Genomic DNA, 23,587 nt, shown 5'->3' with positions numbered 1-23,587 from the left:
AACATTCAACAAGATCGTTAACCTAAAGGTTTCAAAACAACGTTTACATGTAACGACTAACGATGACTTAACGACTCAGTTAAAATGTATATACATGTAGTGTTTTAATATGTATTTATACACTTTTGAAAGACTTCAAGACACTTATCAAAATACTTCTACTTAACAAAAATGCTTACAATTACATCCTCGTTCAGTTTCATCAACAATTCTACTCGTATGCACCCGTATTCGTACTCGTACAATACACAACTTTTAGATGTATGTACTATTGGTATATACACTCCAATTATCAGCTCTTAGCAGCCCATGTGAGTCACCTAACACATGTGGGAACCATCATTTGGCAACTAGCATGAATTATCTCATAAAATTACAAAAATATGAGTAATCATTCATGACTTATTTACATGAAAACAAAATTTCATATCCTTTATATCTAATCCATACACCAACGACCAAAAACACCTACAAACACTTTCATTCTTCAATTTTCTTCATCTAATTGATCTCTCTCAAGTTCTATCTTCAAGTTCTAAGTGTTCTTCATAAATTCCCAAAGTTCTAGTTTCATAAAATCAAGAATACTTCCAAGATTGCAAGTTTACTTCCAAGTTTTCTAAATCCATTCCAAGTAATCATCCAAGATCAAGAAACCTTTGTTACTTACAGTAGGTTATCTTTCTAATACAAGGTAATAATCATATTCAAACTTATTTTTTCGACTATAAACCTATACTTTTTCTATTTAGATTCATAAAATAGAGTTTAATATGAAACCATAGCAATTTGATTCACTCAAAACGGATTTAAAATGAAGAAGTTATGGGTAAAACAAGATTGGATAATTTTTCTCATTTTAGCTACGTGAAAATTGGTAACAAATCTATTCCAACCATAACTTAATCAACTTGTATTGTATATTATGTAATCTTGAGATACCATAGACACGTATACAATGTTTTGACCTATCATGTCGACACATCTATATATATTTTAGAACAACCATAGACACTCTATATGTGAATGTTGGAGTTAGCTATACAGGGTTGAGGTTGATTCCAAAATATATATAGTTTGAGTTGTGATCAATACTGAGATACGTATACACTGGGTCGTGAATTGATTCAAGATAATATTTATCGATTTATTTCTGTACATCTAACTGTGGACAACTAGTTGTAGGTTACTAACGAGGACAGCTGACTTAATAAACTTAAAACATCAAAATATATTAAAAGTGTTGTAAATATATTTTGAACATACTTTGATATATATGTATATATTGTTATAGGTTCGTGAATCAACCAGTGGCCAAGTCTTACTTCCCGACGAAGTAAAAATCTGTGAAAGTGAGTTATAGTCCCACTTTTAAAATCTAATATTTTTGGGATGAGAATACATGCAGGTTTTATAAATGATTTACAAAATAGACACAAGTACGTGAAACTACATTCTATGGTTGAATTATCGAAATCGAATATGCCCCTTTTTATTAAGTCTGGTAATCTAAGAATTAGGGAACAGACACCCTAATTGAGGGAATCCTAAAGATAGATCTATTGGGCCTAACAAACCCCATCCAAAGTACCGGATGCTTTAGTACTTCGAAATTTATATCATATCCGAAGGGTGTCCCGGAATGATGGTGATATTCTTATATATGCATCTTGTTAATGTCGGTTACCAGGTGTTCACCATATGAATGATTTTTATCTCTATGTATGGGATGTATATTGAAATATGAAATCTTGTGGTCTATTGTTACGATTTGATATATATATGTTAAACCTATAACTCACCAACATTTTTGTTGATGTTTAAAGCATGTTTATTCTCAGGTGAATACTAAGAGCTTCCGCTGTTGCATACTAAAATAAGGACAAGATTTGGAGTCCATGTTTGTATGATATTGTGTAAAAACTGCATTCAAGAAACTGATTTTGATGTAACATATTTGTATTGTAAACCATTATGTAATGGTCGTGTGTAAACAGGATATTTTAGATTATCATTATTTGATAATCTACGTAAAGCTTTTTAAACCTTTATTTATGAAATAAAGGTTATGGTTTGTTTTAAAAATGAATGCAGTCTTTGAAAAATGTCTCATATAGAGGTCAAAACCTCGCAACGAAATCAATTAATATGGAACTTTTTAAATCAATAAGAACGGGACATTTCAACTTACTAGTTATGTTCTACATTTATTGTTTTAAAAGATTGTAAGTTCATATGTTTCAAAATCATACTTGTAATTCATGTTAGTAAATTTAAAGTTTACTTTTCTTAAAGATCAAGACTTTGGCTTGAATCTTTAAAGTATGAACAACAATGAACTAGTTACTTGATTTAGTTTATTACTTCATTCTTGCACTTTTTAAATTCATGAATCATGTTGTTGTTGGTCAAGTGTTACTAGTTAACTTTGATCTCATTTTTCTTGAACTAAAGTTAACTTTAAAAGTTCAAGAACATGGAAGTATAACTTTTTAGTTATAACTTCATACACTTGTGTTAGATTTAACTTAATAACTTTAGATCTAGACCTTTGGGTCTTGGATCTTCAAGATCTAACTAAGAACTATGTTCTACATCTTAAGATCTTGATTAGTTAGTTTACTTTTAAGTTGTAGTTCAATATTACTTTTATATTTCATGTATGCGTTAAATCTAAGATTTTGATGTAACTTTGGTTCATCAAACTACATACAACACTTAATTGAGTTGTGCTACATATCTTAGACTTGAACTTGTGTTATGATGGTCAAAACTAGGTTAATATGATGCAAACACATCAACGAGTTGTACACTTGAAGCTATATGCATCAAGGATGAGAACCGTGAAAAGCATCGAGCACCAAGAACCACCGGAACCTACTGTTTACTGTTTTCTGGAATAGACCCGAATACCAGGGCTACTCTAAAGCTGATTTTCAGTTATCTCTGTTCGATTAGATAATTTTTCGTTTAAGAATCGTCTTAATCCGAGTTACGGTTTAGGATTTATGGCCCTCCGAGTGTCACTATGTCTTTTAACGTTGTGCTGAAAATTCTGACCTACTCGCACTTAAACCTTCGCCACGGTCAATCAAAGACGAGTTTGCTTCTGGAATTTTTACCACAGCTAAAGTACTCATATACGGAGCCATGGCCACTGGTCTCACCTTATTTCAGTAGGTATAGAGGCCGTGGTGACTGACCGAAGTCAGCCTTTGTTTTAAACTCTTTTCATGAACGAAACTTACTTTACACCTTTTGTTTGATGATGATTGATGATGACCTTTAAGACCTAATTTACATACATTTAAACCTATTGGGACGATTTACTGACTTAGTACTATTTGACTTAGGTTCAGGACTTTCCGGACCTACGTACTTGCTTACTTCCCGACTCGACTTTACCACTACTTTACCACTGTGAGTTATAGCATCCCTTTTTACTTTAACTATTTTGGGAACTGAGAATACATGAGATTTTACGTTTTACATACTAGGCATGAGTACTTAAACTTTATATATGTGTGGGTTATACAACGGCATAAACATTCCCTTTAGCTCGGTAACGTTTAGTCATTGGTTTTTGAACCGGTGAACACGAATCTTAGATATGGATCCATAGGGTTTGACATCCCCACTCGGGCTAGTTGTGCTAGCATTTAACGAGTGTTTAATACTTCGTATACATACACACTTGCCAAGTGTACTTTCAGGGGGTATAAACGTTAAGTTAGTTACCAAGTGCCCACAGTTAAACATATACTTTATCACACTGTTTTGAAACGCTCTTTGTAGCACTGAAATCTCGTGGCCTACCTTACATATTGTTATACTTAAACTATAGCTCACCAACCTTTGTGTTGACGTTTTTAGTCATGTTTTTCTCAGGTGCTTAAGGTTGCTTCCGCTGTGTACTAGTCTTGCCGTAGACACCCGCTGCTTTAGAGATGTCACTGCATGGACGTTTATCTTGCATTCATAAACATTATTACTTTTGAAACTATGATTTGTAATGACCTATGGGTCACAAACTATTATCCTTGCTTCTATTCATTGAAGCATACTTTGGTTGTTAAACATTGATGTTGGTTAAGACATCACCTTTTATCATGAATGCAAACGTATTTTGAAATAGCGTATAGTGTTTGACCTTGTAATGATCCTGTTGTTGATGATTCATACTCGATGGTTTTGTATGAGGCATCATATTTGGTATCAGAGCATTGGTTGTAGGGAATTAGGTTGCATTAGTGAGTCTGGATCGACCCGAGTAGGATTCACTAATAGGACTAATCTACAACTTGCTAGGTTACTTGTTTCCGCTAAACTTACTGCATGCTGCTGCTTACTTTTACTACTGTATGTCGTATGCTATTACATGATTTCACTACTGCATGCTATTATCTGCTTTCGATTGCATGATACTTGTTGTTATTGCCATGCTACTTACTGTTACACATGATTTAGACTGTTGTAGTCACTTGGCCTAATACGTGCTTGCTTTATGACTTACTGACATGGAAAATTTATTTTTCCTTGTTCAGATGTCGGATATTCCACCTGCTATCATTTTGGGCAGTTCAGACTCATCAGCCACCTCACCTACTGCTGCTGCCGACACACCGATCCCGTTACCCACCAGTGACCCCGACGCTTCATCCTCCGGAGCTAGCAGTCATGCGCCTGCCCCAGTGGGTACTGCAGACGGAGCCCAGGACCTCCCGGAGATTCCAGCTCCACTTGACCCGGTACCTCAGGAGACACAGCACCATCCCGGTGGTGTTGTGATTCCCGCGGAATTTGGGGAAGGTTCATTCCGTAATCAGTATCGTCATTTGTGCCGATGCACTCCTGATAGATGTTTGGTGCCAATCCCGCCTTTTAGATACCGACAGATGATGGCCGCCCGAGGAGAGCCAGTACAGCCACCCGTGCAGCCACCTCCACACGATTCAGATGACCCGTCATCCGACGACACATCCTCAGATGACTCTAGTGGAGAGGATTCCACCGATGACTCTAACGAGGAGGACCCCGATGATGCACCTGTTCAGCCACCCTCCACCCCGCCGAAGAAGCGGTACCGTTTCGATGGTACCGTCATTCCAAGGATCAACAGAGGTCGAGCATTCACTGATGCATATGGTTGGCATCGTAGGGTTACCGCCCGTAAGCGGCTTGTGCCGTATCCTGCTGATCCCTTCATCCGTAAGCCTTACCGCTTTGCAGCCTCCACTTCTGGAGCCGGACCGTCTGCACCACTAGCTCCACCAGCACCACCCGTACCGACTGTGAAATGTCCCGTTCATATTGATTATAAACGTTCCATATTAATTGATTTCATCGCGAGGTTTTGACCTCTATATGAGACGTTTTTCAAAGACTGCATTCATTTTTAAAACAACCATAACCTTTATTTTATCGATAAAGGTTTAAAAGCATTACATAGATTATCAAATAATGATAATCTAAAATATACCGTTTACACATGACCATTACATAATGGTTTACAATAAGAACATATTACATCAAAAATAAGTTTCTTGAATGCAGTTTTTACATAATATCATATAAGCATGGACTCCAAATCTTGTCCTTATTTTAGTATGCAACAGTGAAAGCTCTTAATAATCACCTGAGAATAAATATTCTTAAAACGTCAACAAAAATGTTGGTGGGTTATAGGTTTAACCTATATATTATCAAATCATAATAATAGACAACAAGATTTCATATTTCAATATACATCCCATACATAGAGATAAAAATCATTCATATGGTGAACACCTGGTAACCGACATTAACAAGATGCATATATAAGAATATCCCCATCATTCTGGGACACCCTTCGGATATGATATAAATTTCGAAGTACTAAAGCATCCAGTACTTTGGATGGGGTTTGTTAGGCCCAATAGATCTATCTTTAGGATTTACGTCAATTAGGGTGTCTGTTCCCTAATTCTTAGATTACCAGACTTAATAAAAAGGGGCATATTCGATTTTGATAATTCAACCATAGAATGTAGTTTCACGTATTTGTATCTATTTTGTAAATCATTTATAAAACATGCATGTATTCTCATCCCAAAAATATTAGATTTTAAAAGTGGGACTATAACTCACTTTCACAGATTTTTACTTCGTCGGGAAGTAAGACTTGGCCACTGGTCGATTCACGAACCTATAACAAATATGTACATATATATCAAAGTATGTTCAAAATATATTTACAATATTTTTAATACATTTTACTGTTTTAAGTTTGTTAAGTCAGCTGTCCTTGTTAGTAACCTATAACTAGTTGTCCATAATTAAATGTACATAAATAAATTGATATATATTATCTTGAATCAATCCACGACTCAGTGTATACATGTCTCAGGCTAGATTACAACTCAAACTATATATATTTTTGGAATCAACCTCAACCCTGTATAGCTAACTCCAACATTACTGCATATAGAGTGTCTATGGTTGTTCCAAATAATATATATAGATGGGTCGATATGATATGTCAAAACATTTGTATACGTGTCTATGGTATCCCAAGATTACATAATATATTAGAATACATGTATAATACAATATAAGTTAGCTAGGATATGATTAATATAGATTTGTTACCAATTTTCACGTAGTTACAACAAGCAAAAATAACCAATCTTGTTTTACCCATAACTTCTTCATTTTAAATCTGTTTTGAGTGAATAAAATTGCTATGGTTTCATATTGAACTTAAATTTATGAATCTATACAGAAAAAGTATAAGTTTATAGTCGGAATTACAGGTTACAAGTCGTTTTTGTAAAGGTAGTCATTTTAGTCGAAAGAACGACGTCTAGATGACCATTTTGGAAAACATACTTCCACTTTGAGTTTAACCTTGATTTTTGGATATAGTTTCATGTTCATAAGAAAAATCATTTTCCCAGAAGAATAACTTTTAAATCAAATTTTATCATAGTTTTTAATTATCCAAACCAAAACAGCCCCCGGTTTCACTACGACGGCGTATATCCGATTTTATGGTGTTCATCGTGTTTCCAGGTTTTAAATAATTAAGTTTGCATATCATATAGATATAGAACATGTGTTTAGTTGATTTTAAAAGTCAAGTTAGAAGGATTAACTTTTGTTTGCGAACAAGTTTAGAATTAACTAAACTATGTTCTAGTGATTACAAGTTTAAACCTTCGAATAAGATAGCTTTATATGTATGAATCGAATGATGTTATGAACATCATTACTACCTCAAGTTTTCTGGATAAAACCACTAGAAATGAGAAAAATGGATCTAGCTTCAAAGGATCCTTGGATGGCTTTAAAGTTCTTGAAACAGAATCATGACACGAAAACAGTTCAAGTAAGTTTTTTACTCGAAATAAGATTGTTATAGTTGTAGAAATTGAATCAAAGTTTGAATATGAATATTACCTTAAATTAGAAAGATAACCTACTGTAAATAAGAAAGGTTCCTTGATCTTAGATGATTACTTGGAATGGATTAGAAAGCTTGGAAGTAGACTTGCAAACTTGGAAGTATTCTTGATTTTTATGAAACTATACTTATGGAATTTATGAAAAACACTTAGAACTTGAAGATAGAACTTGATAAAGATCACTTAGATGAAGAAAATTGAAGAATGAAAGTGTTTGTAGGTGTTTTTGGTCGTTGGTATATGGATTAGATTAAAGGATGTGTAATTTTGTTTTCATGTAAATAAGTCATGAATGATTACTCATATTTTTGTAATTTTAAGAGATATTTCATGCTAGTTGCCAAATGATGGTTCCCACATGTGTTAGGTGACTCACATGGGCTGCTAAGAGCTGATCATTGGAGTGTATATACCAATAGTCCATACATCTAAAAGCTGTGTATTATACGAGTACGAATACGGGTGCATACGAGTAGAATTGTTGATGAAACTGAACGAGGATGTAATTGTAAGCATTTTTGTTAAGTAGAAGTATTTTGATATGTGTCTTGAAGTCTTTCAAAAGTGTAAGAATACATATCAAAATACAACATGTATATACATTCTAATGGAGTCGTTAAGTCTTCGTTAGTCGTTACATGTAAGTGTTGTTTTGAAACCTTTAAGTTAACGATCTCTATTAATGTTGTTAACTCAATGTTTATTATATCAAATGAGATGTTAAATTATTATATTATCATGATATTATGATGTATGAATATCTCTTAATATGATATATACATTAAAATATCGTTACAACGATAATCGTTACATATAAGTCTCGTTTCGTAATTCTTGGGTTAGTAGTCTTGTTTTTACATATGTAGTTCATTGTTAACTCACTTAATGATATATTTAAATATCATTTTATCATGTTAAATATAGTGTATCAATATCTTAATATGATACATATGTATTTAGTAGACGTTATCATAACGATAATCGTTATATATATCATTTCGAGTTTCTTAACTTAGTAATCTCATTTCTTATGTATATCACACATTGTTAATATACTTAGTGCGATACTTACTCATCATAATATTATGTCAACCATATATATATATGTCTATATATATACCACAACATGTAGTTTTTACAATTTTGTAACGTTCGTGAATCGCCGGTCAACATGGGTGATCAATTGTCTATATGAAACTTATTTCATTTAATCAAGTCTTAACAAGTTTGAATGCATAACACATTGGAAATATTTAGTCATGTAAATATCAATCTCAATTAATATATATAAACATGGAAAAGTTCGGGTCACTACAGTACCTACCGGTTAAATAAATTTTGTCCCGAAATTTTAAGCTGTTGAAGGTGTTGACGAATCTTCTGGAAATAGATGCAGGTATTTCTTCTTCATCTGATCTTCATGCTCCCAGGTAAACTCGGGTCCTCTACGAGCATTCCATCGAATCTTAACAATCGGTATCTTGTTTTGCTTAAGTCTCTTAACCTCACGATCCATTATTTCGACTGGTTCTTCAATGAATTGAAGTTTTTCATTGATTTGGATTTCGTCCAACAGAATAGTGAGATCTTCTTTAGCAAAACATTTCTTCAAATTCGAGACGTGGAAAGTGTTATGTACAGCCGCGAGTTGTTGAGGTAGCTCCAGTTGGTAAGCTACTGGTCTGACACGATCTATAATCTTGAATGGTCCAATGTACCTTGGATTTAGTTTCCCCTGTTTACCAAATCGAACAACGCCTTTCCAAGGTGAAACCTTAAGCATGACCATTTCTCCAATTTCAAACTCTATACCTTTTCTTTTACTGTCCGCGTAGCTCTTTTTTCGACTCTGGGCGGTTTTCAATCGTTGTTGAATTTGGATGATTTTCTCGGTAGTTTCTTGTATTATCTCCGGACCCGTAATCTGTCTATCCCCCACTTCATTCCAACAATTTGGAGACCTGCACTTTCTACCATAAAGTGCCTCAAACGGCGCCATCTCAATACTAGAATGATAACTGTTGTTGTAGGAAAATTCTGCTAACGGTATGTGTCGATTCCAACTGTTTCTGAAATCAATAACACATGCTCGTAGCATGTCTTCAAGCGTTTGTTCGCTCTGCCCATCAGTTTGTGGATGATAGGCAGTACTCATGTCTAGACGAGTTCCTAATGCTTGCTGTAATGTCTGCCAGAATCTTGAAATAAATCTGCCATCCCTTTCAGAGATAATAGAGATTGGTATTCCATGTCTGGAGACGACTTCCTTCAAATACAGTCGTGCTAACTTCTCCATCTTGTCAACTTCTCTTATTGGTAGGAAGTGTACTGATTTGGTGAGACGATCAACTATTACCCAAATAGTATCAAAACCACTTGCAGTCCTTGGCAATTTAGTGATGAAATCCATGGTAATGTTTTTCCATTTCCATTCCGGGATTTCGGGTTGTTGAAGTAGATCTGATGGTTTCTGATGCTCCGCTTTGACCTTAGAACACGTCAAACATTCTCCTACGTATTTAGCAACTTTGGATTTCATACCTGGCCACCAAAAATGTTTCTTGAGATCCTTGTACATCTTCCCCGTTCCAGTATGTATTGAGTATCTGGTTTTATGAGCTTCTCTAAGTACCATTTCTCTCATATCTCCAAATTTTGGTACCCAAATTCTTTCAGACCTATACCGGGTTCCATCTTCCCGAATATTAAGATGCTTCTCCAATCCTTTGGGTATTTCATCCTTTAAATTTCCCTCTTTTAAAACTCCTTGTTGCGCCTCCTTTATTTGAGTAGTAAGGTTAGTGTGAATCATTATATTCATAGCTTTTACTCGAATGGGTTTTCTGTCCTTTCTGCTCAAGGCGACGGCTACCATATTTGCCTTTCTTGGGTGGTAACGAATCTCAAAGTCGTAATCATTCAACAATTCAATCCACCTACGCTGCCTCATATTCAGTTGTTTCTGATTAAATATGTGTTGAAGACTTTTGTGGTCGGTATATATAATAATTTTGACCCCATATAAGTAGTGCCTCCAAGTCTTTAATGCAAAAACAACCGCGCCTAATTCCAAATCATGCGTCGTATAATTCTGTTCGTGAATCTTAAATTGTCTAGACGCATAAGCAATTACTTTCGTTCGTTGCATTAATACACAACCGAGACATTGCTTTGAGTCATCACAATATATCACAAAATCATCATTCCCTTCAGGTAATGACAATATAGGTGCCGTAGTTAACTTTTTCTTTAACAATTGAAACGCTTTCTCTTGCTTATCTTTCCATTCAAATTTCTTCCCTTTATGCGTTAATGCAGTTAAGGGTTTTGCTATTCTGGAAAAGTCTTAGATGAACCTTCTGTAGTAACCAGCTAGTCCTAAAAACTGGCGTACGTGTTTTGGAGTTTTCGGAGTTTCCCACTTTTCAACGGTTTCGATCTTTGCCGGGTCCACCTGGATACATTCTTTGTTCACTATGTGACTTAGGAATTGAACTTCTTCCAACCAAAATGCACACTTTGAAAACTTAGCATACAATTTTTCTTTCCTCAATACTTCTAGGACTTTTCTCAAATGTTCTTCGTGCTCTTGATCATTCTTTGAGTAAATAAGTATGTCATCGATGAAAACAATGACAAACTTCTCAAGATATGGCCCACACACTCGGTTCATAAGGTCCATGAACACAGCTGGTGCGTTAGTCAATCCAAATGGCATAACCATAAACTCGTAATGACCATAACGCGTCCTAAAAGCAGTTTTTGGAATATCATCCTCCTTTACTCGCATTTGATGATATCCAGAACGTAAATCGATCTTCGAAAAAACAGACGAGCCTAGTAATTGATCAAATAAGTCGTCGATTCTCGGTAGTGGGTAGTGGTTCTTGATGGTAAGTTTGTTCAACTCTCGGTAGTCGATACACAACCTGAATGTACCATCTTTCTTCTTCACAAACAGAACAGGAGCTCCCCATGGTGATGTACTTGGTCGAATGAAACCACGCTCTAAAAGTTCCTGTAACTGACTTTGTAATTCTTTCATTTCGCTGGGTTCGAGTGTGTATGGAGCATGAGCTATTGGTGCAGCTCCTGGTACAAGGTCTATTTGAAATTCAACGAATCGATGTGGGGGTAATCCCGGTAATTCTTTCAGAAATACATCGAGAAATTCTTTTGCGACAGGAACATCACTGATGCTCTTTTCTTCAGTTTGTACTTTCTCGACGTGTGCTAGAATAGCATAGCAACCTTTTATTATTAGTTTTTGTGCCTTCAAATTACTAATAAGATGTAGCTTCGTGTTGCCCTTTTCTCTGTACACCATTAAGGGTTCTCCTTCTTCTCGTACAATGCGAATTGCATTTTTGTAACATACGATCTCTGCTTTCATCTCCTTCAGCCAGTCCATGCCAACTATTACATCAAAACTCCCTAACTCTACTGGTATCAAATCAATCTTAAATATTTCGCTACCCAGTTTAATTTCTCGATTCCGGCATATATAATCTGCTGAAATTAATTTACCGTTTGCTAATTCGAGTAAAAATTTACTATCCAACGGTGTCAATGGACAACTTAATTTAGCATAAAAATCTCTACTCATATAGCTTCTATCCGTACCCGAATCAAATAAAACGTAAGCAGATTTATTGTCAATAAGAAACGTACCTGTAACAAGCTCCGGGTCTTCCTGTGCCTCTGTCGCATTAATATTGAAAACTCTTCCGCGACCTTATCCATTCGTGTTCTCCTGGTTCGGGCAATTTCTAATAATGTGGCCCAGTTTTCCACATTTATAACAAACTACATTGGCATAACTTGCTCCGACACTACTTGCTCCGCCATTACTCGTTCCGACACCATTTTTTCCTGTCGTTCTGTTAACCCCTGGTCCATAGACCTCACACTTCACCGCGCTCTGACCATTTCTTTTACACTTGTTGCAAAATTCGGTGCAAAACCCCGAGTGATACTTTTCACACCTTTGGCATAGCTGCTTCTGATTGTTGTTGTTGTTGCGGTTGTTATTGTTGCTGGGATGATTGTTGTAGTTGTTGTTGTTGTTGTTGTTGTTGTTGTTGTGCCGTTTGTTGTAGTTGTGATTGATGTTGCGATTGTTGGGATAGTTGTTGTTGTTTTGGTGACTCTTATCACCATTTTCCTCCCACTTTCTTTTGACTAACTTCACATTGGCCTCTTCGACCACCTGTTCTTTAATTCTTTCCTCAATCTGGTTCACTAGTTTGTGAGCCATTTTACATGCCTTTTGTATGGAGGCAGGCTTGTGTGAACTTATATCTTCTTGGATTCTCTCCGGTAACCCTTTCACAAACACGTCGATCTTCTCTTCCTCATCTTCGAACGCTCTCGGACACAATAGGCACAATTCTGTGAATCGTCTTTCGTACGAAGTAATATCGAATCCCTGTGTTCGTAACCCTCTAAGTTCTGACTTGAGCTTATTGACCTCGGTTCTGGGACGGTACTTCTCGTTCATCAAGTGCTTAAATGCTGACCACGGTAGCGCGTAAGCAGCATCTTGTCCCACTTGCTCTAGATAGGTATTCCACCATGTTAACGCAATACATGTGAATGTATGCGTAGCGTACTTCACTTTGTCTCCTTCAGTACACTTACTTATGGCAAACACCGATTCGACTTTCTCGGTCCACCGTTTCAATCCAATTGGTCCTTCGGTTCCATCAAATTCAAAAGGTTTGCAGGCAGTGAATTCTTTGTAGGAGTATTCTACACGATTTCTTGCGCTGTTAGCTGCATTGCTAGATTCAGAGTTATTGTTGGTATGTAGCGTGGCCTGTACTGCGGCTATGTTTGAAGCAAGAAAGGCACGGAATTCCTCTTCGCTCATATTCAAGGTGTGTCGAGTAGTCGGTGCTATTTCCTTCAAAATAGTCAAATGAAACAATTTAATCATACAGAATATTAAGAGTAGTCAATAGTATCTCGTAGCATAATATGAACTCATTTATAAAAGTTTTTTCTTCATATTAGCGTTTTATAATTTTAAATTCGGGTACTACCTACCCGTTAAGTTCATACTTAGTAGCTAATATACAATTCAACTACTACAATTCCATATGAAAAACTGATTTAAATAATATATCACATACAAATATTCTTCAAACTTACAACTTCGCTATATTACATATAACATGAAATATAGTACACTATGATACAGGACAGTTTTGAAGATAAATCTAGTTAATACGCAAGTTGTTCAGCAAAGGAAATAAAGACACGTAATTCATAAGTCCAGAAACAAGTCATGCATTCTGGTTTTACTAAGACGACTTCCCATCCTTGGTCTTGTGGAAAATAACCGTTATGACCATTAGCTAGGCAGCATGTTGTAATGTCGTCAAAAGGACGTGTAACATCCCGCCTTTTTCCGTTATACTATTTTAAACTCCGTTATATGTTTATAACATCTCCCATTAATACGCGTTTTAAATTACCTTGTTTAGGAAATTTTACGCACTCGAAACCAAACTTGAGGGACTAGTTTTGCCAAGTGATCAAAGAGGTGACTAGCCTTTGACTAGTCAACCCCCACCCCATCTTTTCTTTTTCATTTCCCTTTTCTTCTTCTACTTCCATATTTTCTTTCAATTCTCCAATTTGAAGAATCATCATCTAAATCAAATCAAGCAAGCATCAATCAAAACAAATTACATATTTGGAATCCTTGCAACTTCCTCTTCGATTCCATACCGATTTCATTACATTTGGGTAACTTTCTAAAATCACTAGATTTTGTGTTCTTGATGTTTTTAAGTTATAAAGTTGTTAATTAGTGTCTATGGCTCAAGTCTAACATGAATATATGATTTATATGTTCGATTTCGTTATTTGAAGTAACTAGTTTGAATATGAACTTTGGTGTGTTTGATTTGGTGATTTGGTTGTTTGAATGTTATTAAATGTTATAAATGCATGTATTAAATGTGTTCCTAGTATCACTAGCTTCAATTTGATGTGTAGGTTGTTTTAGAAAACTTCATAAACATGATTAGTGATTTTGATGTTGTTGGTTAGGGTTTGATAGAATTTAATGTGAACATTTAATGCTTTGAATGACATGAAATGTTTTTTGTAAGTGTTAGGTTGTATTGTATGCTTGATCACCATCGAAACGGCATATCATTCATGTAAATTGGCTGCCGAATCATCAAATTTCATTTATGAACTTGAATGCATTTAATGAGGAGCTTTGAATGTGATTTTGGTTGTTGTAAAAGTAAATGTGATTGTTGAAATGTGTTTAGTTGTTTTCCTTGTCAAAATACCTTTCCGATGATATAAGATACATGTTTTGGTTGTGTGCGGGTCATAAATGGTGATTGTTTGAAGTTAGGTTCGTGCATAAAACTTAAAAACTGCCAGATTTCTCTGCAAAGGTAATGGCGCGGCGCGCCATATACCCCCGCGGCGCGCCAAAGTGGTCTGTCCAACTTTGTCAATTTTCGAATAATGTTTGCTATGCTATGCACCTCCGATTCACATGTAACTTGTTCTAACATGCTCATATATGATTAAAAACCTCGGAAAAATAGTTCGGGACCCGACCCGAACGTGTTGACTTTTTCGTTGACTTTGACCGACCAAAGTTTGACTTTTTGTCAAACTTAACCAAATGATTATGCAACATTCCTAACTTGTTTCTATACTTGTATCTTGCATGAAACTTGACAAATTGATTCACATGCTACATAATCGAGTCGTAACGAGCCATAGGACTAATTGAACATCTTTGACCAATCGTGACTATCGTTATTGATACAACCTATTTGTTTAGGTCAAGATTAGCATTGTTCTTTGCACACGTTACTTGTCGAAGTACTTATTTACTCTTGCACTCAAGGTGAGATCATAGTCCCACTTTTACTTTTTTTGAACTTGTATTTGGGATGAGAAAATATAAACGTTTCTTTTTAACTAAGTGAAAACAAGTACCGGAAAACAAACATTCTACATACGAGTTTAGAACGAAATCCTCAATTCGATTATCATTAGTTACACTTGCAGGGTGTAAGTGTAGGCGTGAACTTATGTTGTATGGCCATATGGGTTTGACAAACCCTCATCTCGGACGGTTCGCTACCGTCCACAGATGAAATATATTTTTAAGACACAGTGTTGTTCTAGCACTATTATGATGGGGTTCAACGGACGGAATGTTAAGCCTTGATAATTGGGTGCTCGTGAATATTAACTTTTAGAATGTATTACTATTTATCATTGATGTAAATCTTGTGGTTCGACTTACTTTTACTCACTTACTTACTTAAACCTATGATTTCACCGGCGTTTTCATTGATAGATTTCTATGTTTTTCTCAGGTCCTTGAACATTAGGTGATACATGCTTTCGTACTTTCTTTTTGATACTTGCTTTGGATGTCGAGTATACTTGCATATCCTGGAGCGTCTTTTGACTACTTTAAACTGTGTCGCACGTGTTTCATTTGTACTTTAAACATCGTTATGTACTAGATATGGAAACTACTTTTGTAAACTTTGAAACACTCACACTTATGAAATGAATGCGACATATTTTCGGTTAAACTTTGTCTTAAAGACTTATGACCATGTAATGGGGCCTACGTAGACGGCGCAGTCAAACATGATTTGGTCGGGTCGCTACAGATGGTATCAGAGCATTGGTTGTAGGGATTTAGAGTTCATTGGTGTCAACCCCGAGTCATAGGGTACATTAGTGAATCTAGACTACAACCGGAATATAGACTCGAAGTAGGAATTACTTGACTACTTGTGCATTTATACTCGAACTCTTCTATCATATCTAACTCATATTCGATCTTGATCTTACGTTGATAAATTTTATTGACGCGCCACCTTGACTATATGAAGTAATGTCGAATGTACATATGAATTAGGGTAATATAATTTCCGGGATTATATTACAGTGACTCATATGAACATTCCGACATTATGACATAGAGAATTTAAGGCGAGTCAAGGATAATTTTCTCTCTATCTTTATTCCATATCACGGTTAGTATTATTTAGAATACTAACCAACGGTATTCTTTTGTTTTGAAGGAACAATGCCTCCTCGTCGTGTGCCACGCCATGAGACTCCCGAACAAGCTCTACAACGAATGATAGCCACCGCCGTAGAGGCGGCTATGGCCGATCACTCCACCACCAACAACAACAACAACAACCAAGGGGCCGGTAACTCTAGCGAAGGGTGCTCCTACAAGGCTTTTATGGGGTGCAAACCTCACACTTATGATGGAACCGGGGGACCGGTTACTCTTACACGATGGTTCGAACAAACGAAGGCTACCTTTAGCATAAGCGGTTGTCGGGACCAAGACAAGGTCAAATACTCCTCTCACACTTTCACCGGTGTCGCCCTCACATGGTGGAACACCTATATATAATCGGTGGGTACCGATGAAGCTCATGCCTTCTCTTGGGCCGATTTAAGGGAAAAGATGATTGTTGAATATTTTCCTCGCGAAGAAACCCGAAAGCTCGAACAAGAGCTAAGAACTTTGAAGGCGGTCGGAAACGATCTCAAGGCCTACAACCAACGCTTCACCGAACTATCCTTGATGTGTCCTAATCTCGTGAACCACGAATATCAAAGGGTTGAACTCTATATGGACGGTCTTCCAAAAACCATCAAACAAGGAGTGATGTTATCCAAACCCGTTAATCACCAAGCCGCTTTGAACATGGCCCGCCAATTGATTGAAACAGTTGATGAAATCGTAGTGCCGACTCCTAAGGCCGAAGACAAATTGGGTGGCAACAAAAGGAAATGGGAAGCCACTCCATCAAGCAACTACAACAACAACACCTTCACCAAAAAGCCTTTCAACAACGACGGCAAGAAAGGTTATGCCGGAACTCAACCTTTTTGCAACAAATGTCACAAGCACCACTCGGGTGAATGCGGCAAGCTAATTTACCACCGGTGCCAAGGAGTTGGTCATAAGGCCAACAATTTCACAAGCGCCGCCCCCATCGCTCGAAAAGGGCCCAATCCTCCAAAAACGGTCACTTGTTACGAATGTGGCCAAACGGGCCATTATAGAAACGCATGCCCGAAGAAGAAAGATAACTCCAATACGCGTGGCCGAGCTTTCAACATCAACACCGAGGAAGCCCGGGATGACAATGAATTAGTCACAGGTACGTTTCTTCTCGACAACACTTATGTTACTTGTTTATTCGATTCGGGTGCCGATAAATGCTTTGTATCCAAGACTTTGATTCATTCTTTTAGCACTCCACCACTCCCACTAGATACCACTTATACCATTGAAGTGGCCAACGGGAAACTATTAAGTGCCGACACATATTACCAGGGGTGCACATTAAACATTTTGGGTAATGAGTTTGAAATTGACTTGATACCCATGGAACTAGGAAGCTTTGATGTAATAATCGGTATGAATTGGTTAGCCAAAATGAAATCTCACATCCTTTGTGATCTTAATGCAATCCGAATTCCTATCGAGAATGGTGAACCTTTGATTGTTTATGGTGATAAGAGTTGCACTGGACTCAACCTCATTTCGTGCATTAAAGTTAGAAAACTACTCCGTAAGGGTTGTTTTGTGATCCTTGCTCACGTTAAGAAAGTCGAGTCCGATGAGAAGCATATCGATGATGTACCAATTGTTAGTGACTATTCCGATGTATTTCCCGACGAATTGCCGGGTCTTCCACCCCATCGACCGGTTGAATTCCAAATCGATCTTATTCCAGGAGCCGCACCCGTAGCACGTGCACCATATAGACTCGCTCCATCCGAAATGAAAGAATTGCAAAGTCAAATCCAAGAACTACTTGATCGTGGTTTTATCCAACCTAGCCATTCACCTTGGGGCGCTCCAATTTTGTTTGTTAAAAAGAAAGACGGATCCCTACGAATGTGCATTGATTATCGTGAACTAAACAAATTGACCGTTAAGAACCGATATCCTCTTCCTCGCATCGATGACCTCTTTGATCAACTACAAGGGTCTTGTGTATATTCAAAAATCGATCTCCGCTCGGGTTAGCATCAATTAAGGGTTAAGGGGGAAGATGTCTCCAAAACCGCTTTTCGAACTCGTTATGGTAGTTATGAATTCCTTGTCATGCCATTTGGTCTCACTAACGCACCGGCGGTGTTCATGGATTTTATGAACCACGTGTGCAAACCGTATCTTGACAAATTCGTTATCGTGTTCATCGATGATATTTTAGTTTATTCTAAAAGCGAAGAAGAACACGAGGAACACCTCTGACTTGTGCTTGAACTTTTAAGACAAGAACGACTCTATGCCAAATTCTCCAAGTGTGAATTTTGGTTGAAGGAAGTTCAATTTTTTGGTCATGTTGTAAGTGATCAAGGTATTAAAGTTGATCCATCAAAAATCGAAGCCATTAGTAAATGGGAGACTCCTACTACTCCTACTCACATTCGTCAATTCTTGGGTCTCACCGGATACTATCGTAGATTCATCAAAGATTTCTCTTTGGTCGCTCGTCCTCTAACCGCGTTAACTCATAAGGGAAGAAAATTCGTTTGGGCAACCGAACAAGAATCTGCATTTCAAATTTTGAAAACGAAGCTAACCACCGCTCCTATCTTGTCACTTCCTGAAGGCAACGATGATTTTGTTGTGTATTACGACGCCTCGAAACATGGTTTTGGGTGTATGTTGATGCATCGAATGAAAGTCATTTCTTATACTTCTTGACAACTCAAAATTCATGAACGAAACTACACGACACATAATCTCGAACTCGGGGCCGTTGTCTTTGCACTAAAAATGTGGAGACACTATTTTTATGGAACCAAGAGTACTATCTTTACCGATCACAAAAGTCTCCAACACATCTTCGATCAAAAGCAACTAAACATGAGACAACGAAGGTGGATTGAAACCTTAAACGATTACGATTGCGAGCGTCGCTACCATCCCGGAAAGGAAAATGTAGTAGCCGATGCCTTAAGTTGAAAGGAAAGAGCGGTGCCTCTTCGTGTACGAGCTTTAAACATTACCATTCACACAAACCTTAATAGCCAAATTCGGGTAGCCCAAGATGAGGCTCTCAAGGATGAAAACGTTTCACACGAGCTCTTGAATATTCTCGTCTCTCGATTCGAAGTTAGGGAGACCGGACTTCGATATTTCACCGGAAGGATTTGGGTGCCTAGATATGGGGACCTACGAAGTCTTATTTTAGATGAAGCCCATAAGTCACGATACTCGATCCACCCTGGTGCCAATAAGATGTACCATGACCTTAAACAACAATATTGGTGGCCGAACATCAAAAGGGACATAGCTACTTATGTTTCCAAGTGTTTGACATGTTCCAAAGTCAAAGCCGAACACCAAAGACCATCCGGATTACTTTAATAACCCGAAATCCCGCAATGGAAGTAGGAACGGATAACGATGGATTTTATCACCAAACTACCAAAAACGTCGGGCGGTTATGATACTATTTGGGTTATTGTTGACCGTCTCACCAAATCCGCACACTTCCTTGCCATGAAAGAAATGGACAAAATGGAGAAACTTGCACAACTTTACATCAAGGAGATCGTAGCCTGACACGGTGTACCTTTATCGATTATCTCCGATCGAGATGGCCGTTTTGTTTCTAGATTTTGGCGTACCTTGCAAGAAGCGTTGAGAACGCGTTTAGACATGAGCACCGCATATCATCCTCAAACCGATGGACAAAGCGAACGTCCAATATAAACCTTAGAGGACATGTTATGAGCTTGCGTGGTTGATTTTGGAAAAGCTTGGGACAAGCACTTACCTCTCGCCGAGTTCTCTTACAACAATAGTTATCACGCGAGTATTAAAGCCGCACCTTTTGAAGCGCTATATGGTCGAAAATGTCGTTCACCTCTTTGTTGGGCTGAGGTAGGCGACGTGCAAATCACCGGACCCGAACTCATTTACGAAACCACCGAGAAGATCGTTCAAATCCGAGATAGACTTCGGAGGGCCCGTAGTCGTCAAAAGTGCTATACCGACAAAAGACGCAACGACCTTGAATTTCAAGTCGGTGACCGAGTAATGTTAAAAGTTGCACCTTGGAAGGGTCTAATCCGTTTTGGGAAACGCGGGAAGATAAATACGCGGTATATTGGTCCTTTCGAAATCTTGGAGAGTATTGGAACCGTTGCTTATCGTTTAGATCTTCCACCTCAATTGAACTCTGTTCATCCTACCTTCCACGTATCTAACTTGAAAAAGTGTCTTGCCGAACCCGATATCGTCATCCCTCTCGAGGAACTTACTATTGACGACAAGCTTCATTTTGTGGAAGAACCGGTAGAAATTGTGGACACCTCCATCAAGACATTGAACCAAAGCCGAATTTCGATTGTTAAAGTCCGTTGGAACGCCAAAAGGGGACCCGAGTTTACTTGGGAAAGGAAGGACCAAATGAAAAGGAAATACCCTCACTTGTTTCCGGTTCCGGAAACGCAAGATCACGAGGAAGAAACAACGACTACTACGCCTACTTAAATTTCGGGACGAAATTTCTTTTAAGGAGTAGGTAATGTAACATCCTGCCTTTTTCCGTTATACTATTTTAAACTCCGTTATATGTTTATAACATCTCCCGTTAATACGCGTTTTAAATTACCTTGTTTAGGAAATTTTACGCACTCGAAACCAAACTTGAGGGACTAGTTTTGCCCAGTGATGAAAGAGGTGACTAGCCTTTGACTAGTCAACCCCACCCCATCTTTTCTTTTTCATTTCCCTTTTCTTCTTCTACTTCCATATTTTTTTTCAATTCTCCAATTTGAAGAATCATCATCTAAATCAAATTGAGCAAGCATCAATCAAAACAAATTACATATTTGGAATCCTTGCAACTTCCTCTTCGATTCCATACCGATTTCATTACATTTGAGTAACTTTCTAAAATCAATAGATTTTGTGTTCTTGATGTTTTTAAGTTATAAAGTTGTTAATTAGTGTCTATGGCTCAAGTCTAACATGAATATATGATTTATATGTTCAATTTCGTTATTTGAAGTAAATAGTTTGAATATGAACTTTGGTGTGTTTGATTTGGTGATTTGGTTGTTTAAATGTTATTAAATGTTATAAATGCATGTATTAAATGTGTTCCTAGTATCACTAGCTTCAATTTGATGTGTAGGTTGTTTTAGAAAACTTCATAAACATGATTAGTGATTTTGATGTTGTTGGTTAGGGTTTGATAGAATTTAATGTGAACATTTAATGCTTTGAATGACATGAAATGTTATTTGTAAGTGTTAGGTTGTATTGTATGCTTGATCACCTTCGAAACGGCATATCATTCATGTAAATTGGTTGCCGAATCATCAAATTTCATTTATGAACTTGAATGCATTTAATGAGGAGCTTTGAATGTGATTTTGGTTGTTGTAAAAGTAAATGTGATTGTTGAAATCTGTTTAGTTGTTTTCCTTGTCAAAATATCTCTCCGATGATATAAGATTCATGTTTTGGTTGTTTGCGGGTCATAAATGGTGATTGTTTGAAGTTAGGTTCGTGCATAAAACTTAAAAACTGCCAGATTTCTCTGCACAGGTAATGGCGCGGCGCGCCAAAGTGGTATGTCCAAATTTGTCAATTTTCGAATAATGTTTGCTATGCTATGCACCTCCGATTCATATGTAACTTGTTCTAACATGCTCATATATGATTAAAAACCTCAGAAAAATAGTTCGGGACCCGACCCGAACGTGTTGACTTTTTCGTTGACTTTGACCGACCAAAGTTTGACTTTTTGTCAAACTTAACCAAATAATTATGCAACATTCCTAACTTGTTTCTATACTTGTATCTTGCATGAAACTTGACAAATTGATTCACATGCTACATAATCGAGTCGTAACGAGCCATAGGACTAATTGAACATCTTTGACCAATCGTGACTATCGTTATTGATACAACCTATTTGTTTAGGTCAAGACTAGAATTGTTCTTTGCACACGTTACTTGTCGAAGTACTTATTTACTCTTGCGCTCAAGGTGAGATCATAGTCCCACTTTTACTTTTTTTGAACTTGTATTTGGGATGAGAAAACATAAACGTTTCTTTTTAACTAAGTGAACACAAGTACCGGAAAACAAACATTCTACATACGAGTTTAGAACGAAATCCTCAATTCGATTATCATTAGTTACACTTGCAGGGTGTAAGTGTAGGCGTGAACTTATGTTGTATGGCCATATGGGTTTGACAAACCCTCATCTCGGACGGTTCGCTACCGTCCACAGATGAAATATATTTTCGAGACACAGTGTTGTTCTAGCACTATTATGATGGGGTTCAACGGACGGAATGTTAAGCCTTGATAATTGGGTGCTCGTGAATATTAACTTTTAGAATGCATTACTATTTATCATTGATGTAAATCTTGTGGTTCGACTTACTTTTACTCACTTACTTACTTAAACCTATGATTTCACCAGCGTTTTCGTTGACAGATTTCTATGTTTTTCTCAGGTCCTTGAACATTAGGTGATACATGCTTCCGCACTTTCTTTTTGATACTTGCTTTGGATGTCGAGTATACTTGCATATCGTGGAGCGTCTTTTGACTACTTTAAACTGTGTCGCACGTGTTTCATTTGTACTTTAAACATCGTTATGTACTAGATATGGAAACTACTTTTGTAAACTTTGAAACACTCACACTTATGAAATGAATGCGACATATTTTCGGTCAAACTTTGTCTTAAAGACTTATGACCATGTAATGGGGCCTACGTAGACGGCACCGTCAAACATGATTTGGTCGGGTCGCTACAGGACGAGGGTTTCGTAATGCCCAACAACCCCGTAACAATCTAAAAACCTTGTTTCTCACCCCAACTACTGAATCCGTCACTTGTGGGAAGGTTTTATTTAAAAGTTGCAATCCGATGTTCTTTTTCTCACTTTGGTAAGAAGCGAACATCACTAACCCGTAAGCATAACATGCTTCTTTATGTTGCATGTTAGAAGCTCTTTCTAATTCACGAAATCCTATGTTGGGATATGTTGAGTCAAAATAGGTTCTTAACCCGTAGCATAAAATTGCATTTGGGTTCCTCGCATTGATGGAATTCAACATTTCAA

This window comes from Rutidosis leptorrhynchoides, chromosome 3 (assembly GCF_046630445.1).
Source record: "Rutidosis leptorrhynchoides isolate AG116_Rl617_1_P2 chromosome 3, CSIRO_AGI_Rlap_v1, whole genome shotgun sequence".
Taxonomy (NCBI): Eukaryota; Viridiplantae; Streptophyta; class Magnoliopsida; order Asterales; family Asteraceae; genus Rutidosis; species Rutidosis leptorrhynchoides.
Note: the sequence above shows the minus strand (reverse complement) of the source record.